At 40.0% G+C, this 5,772-nt stretch overlaps 1 protein-coding gene across 5 annotated transcripts in view; it reads right to left on the bottom strand.

The window, feature by feature from the left end:
• atp11c (ATPase phospholipid transporting 11C (ATP11C blood group)) overlaps positions 1-5,772 on the bottom strand; it is a 44,608-nt gene that overhangs the window by 28,442 nt on the left and 10,394 nt on the right. The window lies entirely within an intron of this gene.

The raw sequence follows: 5,772 nt of genomic DNA, 5'->3' as shown, positions 1-5,772 counted from the left end.
TATGCACACACACACACACACACACACACACACACACACACACACACCTTCAGGGACCAGGTCAGGAGCCAAAGACAAGCAGGACTCTCCTCAACATGAGGTGGCCGGGGCATTCCTCTTCCATAAAAGGAAGGTAGGGTGAATCACAGAGCATGGCAGAGGAGTCAGGCCGCTATGTTAACTTCTACTTAGTCCTTATGTAAATATCACAAACTGTAATATAGATGATTGCCAAGAAAGGAGCTAAGGAAACAGGTAGGACTTTTTTCTACTTGAAAATACCAATACCTATCCAGTCTATCTTATTACTGCATCATTATCATTAAGATCCACCCTCATTAAATAGGATTTTAAATTAATTCCAACTTGGCACAAGCACATATGAAAAGTTTCTATCCTGGGGAATGCAGCCCAGAAAATGTGGCCTGCGCTGTTCCCTCAATGGCCCCGATTTCTATTCCTGACATCCCACACACAAGGAATCCTCAGGCTCAGCTCGGACAGCCACGCAGGGCTGGAGGATCGTGATAGCTCAACGGCAGCATACTGGAACAGCCAGAGCTACCTCTCCTTTCTTATCGTCAAGCATGTTCCTTATCTCATGCATGAACACTATTCCCATCTTTTCCAAGTGTAAACTAACAGCCAATAAACATCTGTAAGCAATTACAGAGATAAACTGTTGACCAGTATGAAGAATTCAGTGATATCTACTTGTTTTCTGTATACATGCGTCTCTCTTTAATTGCTGCTCTTATCTATTCGTAGGTAATAAATCGGGGGTCATATTAAAAATCTTTACTTTCAACCAGAGATAAAATAGATAAATATGTATCTTGTTGGTGGAGTTGTGACGAGATATAGAGAGCACACTTAGCACATTTTTTAAATGAGCTTGTCTACCGGAATGTGCCATAGTTCAAAGTACGCTGGGGAAATGGAACATGACTACCACTGAATAATTTCCGATTGTTCAGAGTTGTTTTCCCATCAGCAAGTATAAGCATGCTAAGTGAAGTCCAAAGTATTTTAAAGGAACCTGGGTTTTAGAGAACTTCATTTATAATACAAATACATTAATAAAAGGAACAATTTAAAATGGTTAATGCGTTGAATGTGGAAGTGAAGTGTAAGACCGATAGGAATCAGAATCTTTAAAACAAGTTAGCGCATGTTCCAAATTATCAATGTTTTTCTCCTCTGACAGTTAAAAGACGTCATGCACTGAGGACCTCACCCCCACCAGTTCTAAAATATTGTTGTGTTCTCAGCTCAAGTACAAGTTGTGCAGCTATTACTGGGCCTGTAAATTATTAAGGTTATGCAAGCAGGGGATCTGCTTCATCTAACACAAAAGCTAGCAACATGTGGGTTGAGGGGGACAAATTACCATGAACATCTGATCCCAGACAAGCACCAGGGAACGTGTGAATTACAGCCACCTGGACAGCAAGCTGCACAAGGTCTGTTGCTGACAAGAGGTGAGATCAAAGAATAGCCTCAAACACTTTGAAAGCTAATGTGTGAAAGTGGAGAAAAACCAACATATAAAAATTCCAGTTTATGCAATAATTTGCACTTGGTTAACCGTCATAACACAAAAAAAGGGCAACATTCCTTATCACGATTCCCAAATATTTGCTATCGCGTCTCGAGTCCAGACAAGAGAAGTGAGTGGCTTACATAATATAATGCTCCCATATGCATGAGCAGTCATGTTCACACCTCAGTATGACTGTCAAATCTACCAACCCCTCGCCGCTGAGCGCACACTGACACTCCTTCAGCGGGACCGGACGGACCTGGCAGCCAGATGATGAAAAGAGAGAATGGGAGGAAGAAAGAGTGCGAGAGAAAGGAAGTACAGCATTCAAGGACACAAGCACATCCAGGTTTTCTTTATCAAACAACAACCAGCTCTCAGGAGAAGCAGTAAGCCAAGAACACCCCCATAGACCACTTTGTTCATTTATCTGAATCAGAAGCAGCGTTTCTATCAGTTACGCTTCACCTACTGTATGTACGCGGAAAAATGCTACAAATACACTTGCAACATTCAAGATATGCAATACAGCGAAAACCTCATTTATGACATTAGGATACAATGTAGATCCAGAAAAGGAAGTAATCATGTACAAGGGGCTGCACATGCAAAATACAAAATGCAAGTAAGGAACAATTTGCAAAACAAATTGAGTCATAGGAAAGGAAATCTGGCTCGACACTTCAGGTCAGAGAGTAAACAGTAATAGTTGGCTGGCTTCTGCTGCTGCCAATCTTTCACCTGTGCCCATCTCTTTAGGATTGATTATGCACAAGAGCAATGCTAATGCACAGTTTCAAGGTCGTAGGCTTTTCAGATAAACAAACACTACAGCATTGTTGCAGCAACCTACAAACGAACGCTCTGGGCCTCAGAGATTATTCTCTAGAAGAAACGTTGGCACCTACACACAGACATAACTCTTGCTGAAAATGAATTTCTATATAAAATGAGGAAGTAGTCCAGGCCCTGGGGTCCTAAAGATAAGAAAATAATTATTGAATGGCCATTGATTTAGTGTTGAATTCACTGTAAAATATAATGAGGGTCAGGACACGAAGCCCACTCCATTTTGGAGCATTTACGTGATCAAAATGCTCATCTCGAAAATGTTGAGCTCAAGGCCAAACAAGAAATGCAAATGTAAGAAAAAATAGAATTGATTGCATTATCAATACCTCATTCTCAAAGGTCAAACAAAACCATTCAATGCCAATGATGTTAGCAAGTAAAGCAAAAATGGCCGCGAGTCAAGTGCCAGTATGTCAACAGCAAGCAGCAGATTCATCCTCAACGAAAAAGCATCAGCAACAAAACGCGAGCAGCGATCAATATAGTAAACGTCCATTGCTCAGATGAGCTGAGACGTAATCACTTACTCAGAAATAAATGGTGCATTAGAGAATTGTGTGTCTAGATATTTACATGAAATGATGCTGCTAGCTAAACTATGCTCCAATTGTGAAATAATCACAGGAGCGGACTGAGAAGATAGGTTCCTAACAGAGACTCGGGAGAAAACAAGACTGCATTCAGCTGCTGCCAAACTCCCAATCATGACTCGGGTCTGATGACAGTGCGTCCTGTCACACCATCTTACTATTCAGTGACCATGGCGCTTTGTCACAATCTGCATACTGTTAGCGGATTAGACACACTGGGTAACCAGAGAAGTACGAGCCCATGTACACAGTAGTATTACAATTCATAACAATGCTAACTGTGTGAAAGCAACATTGTGAATCTTTTTAAATCATTACTTTATATAATGTTTGATTTGGATTTGTGGTCATACTGTAACTAGTGCTATAGAGAGGCGAAGTCCCGCCCATCTACTTCCGACCCATGGGACCTTATTTCGGAAAAATTATGTATTGAAGTCAATGGGGAGAGAAAGATTATCTTTCGATCCCGTTTGAATTGTGCCACGAATTACAAGTATGATGTTTTTCAATCTTAAAAATTAATTTCCATGTCAAAAAAGTCACAGTTTGTCGTACAACTGTTGAAATATAAGACTATGAAAAATACGCAACTAGAAAGACTACAAATCCCAGAATCCCGGTCCCGCATGCTGGCTCTTACGGAACTCCCCTTTTGTGTATGTACAGCTCTCAACATGCCCAGACTTGTAGTGATTTTCACCTCTTTTAATACTTTTCAGCTCATTCTGAAAGAAAGAAGTGAAATGTGCCAACGTGACAGCCGTCTTGGTGTTGGTGCGAGACGGGAGATGTAGTTCTTTGAGCGGTTTCACACAAAAGAAAGTGTTACTTCACAGTTTTACGATACCTTTTTATTTTTTTGACTTGCAAAATTATCTTTTAAATTGCCAAACATCATATGTGTAATTTGTGGCACAATTCAAACGGGATCGAAAGATAATCTTTCTCTCTCCATTGACTTCAATGCATAACTTTTCCGAAATAAGGTCCCATAGAGGTCCCCCGGAAAGGGAGGGACTTCGCCACTCTATAGTCTGTAGTGATGTACAATGTTGCATTATAAATCCATTAAACGTGTTAAAGAGTTGAACAAACAATCAGTCATGCATTCGGTTGCATTACATCGTACAGGGGTTTGTAGTTTTCTAAACATATCATGATGTTAGATTGCAAACCCATCAACACCTCTGTGTTGTATAATATGAGTAACCCAAGTGTGTTATCCACTTTGTCAAATATAATCTTAGTTAACTGCTATATGAACTACGACTGCAACTAACTAGGGACTTATTTTCTCGATTAATCCATTGCTCATTTAGTCTAAGAAATGTCAGACGATGTTTGAAAAGAAGGTCAATATAATTCTTCAGAGCCCGACGAGAAATCTTAACATTGTAAAAAAGGTGCAGTCTTATAAAAGCAGAAGAAAAAGCCATTCCAAACATTTGAGCAAATAATTGGACTTGCTATTTTTTAAATTTGATTGAACAATGACACCAAGAATGTGTCCATTATCAAAATAGTTCTAATAATTGTTTCTGCTCCCAACAAAAACCACAAACACCAAATCAAAGGAATTCCAATGTGCTGGTGTTAGGATTACTCACATCATTCATGCCAAAGGACACCTGTAAAACTACCGTTACATCAGAATTAACAAATATCATCTTACAGTATGCAGCTCTCCTGATTGGTGGACAGTCCCTTGAATGTTTTCTTCCTTCTAATTGGTCACATATTATCATGCCCTCGGGTTACAACATCATGTGACTCCCACATGCAATTCCAACGAAAAAAACAGTTTCCTTTAAAGTAGCCCTTCTTTATTGACATTAACAAGGTTAAGGTTTAACTGAAGCATGGCAGCAAACACGTGTATCTCCAGAAACAGAGTATTCAGTGTCAAGAAAGTTAAACTGACAAGCATCTCTAAGCCAGCAGCAAATAGAGATGCTACCAAGGTGCACAGAGAGAGAAAAGGCCAGTGACAGAAGGTGTGACATCGGCACAGCGAGGGTTATTTACCCTGACACAAATAGATTTTGAGGTCAAACAGAATCGATGCTGTAACTTATTCTCACAAAAGTGCTGAAGCAAATTGAAAGAAAGTAAGCCCAAAAGAGTACAGTAGGTTAAAGCTTGTCTGCTTTTGTGGTTTCGCAACTTGGGTAGAGAGGAGAAAAACACTCGTTCGGTACGGAATGCAGGAGCTGTGCCATTAAGCTCCTCTTAGCAAATCTACTTAAACACATTTAATGAGGTATGAGGGAGCTGTGAGAAGAAGAGAGAGCACCGGGAACTGTGCTTGTACAGTACTTCTTTATGTCCTGGATGTTCTAATACCACTGCAATATACCGAGAACGGCAGATGTGTTGTTAAGTACATACATGGGTATGTACTTAACAACAAATCTGACCTCAGTATCTATTATATACAGTGGGGCAAAATAGTATTTAGTTAGCCACCAATGGTGCAAGTTCTCCCACTTAAAAAGATGACAGAGGCCTGTAATTTTCATCCCAGGTACACTTCAACTATGAGAGACAGAATGGGGGGAAAGAATCCAGGAAATCACATTGTAGGATTTTTAATGAGTTAATTGGTAAATTCCTCGGTAAATTAAGTATTTGGTCACCTACACACAAACAAGATTTCTGGCTCTCACAGACCTGTAACTTCTTCTTTAAGAGCCTCCTCTGTCCTCCACTTGTTAACTGTATTAATGGCACCTGTTTGAACTCGTTATCAGTATAAAAGACACCTGTCCACAACCTCAAACAGTC

The sequence above is a fragment of the Notothenia coriiceps genome, unplaced genomic scaffold, assembly GCF_000735185.1.
Source record: "Notothenia coriiceps isolate Sejong01 unplaced genomic scaffold, NC01 NC01_scaffold00028133, whole genome shotgun sequence".
NCBI classification, from domain to species: domain Eukaryota; kingdom Metazoa; phylum Chordata; class Actinopteri; order Perciformes; family Nototheniidae; genus Notothenia; species Notothenia coriiceps.
The sequence above is the reverse complement of the archived record's forward strand: the minus strand, read 5'-3'. Positions and strand labels throughout refer to the sequence as shown.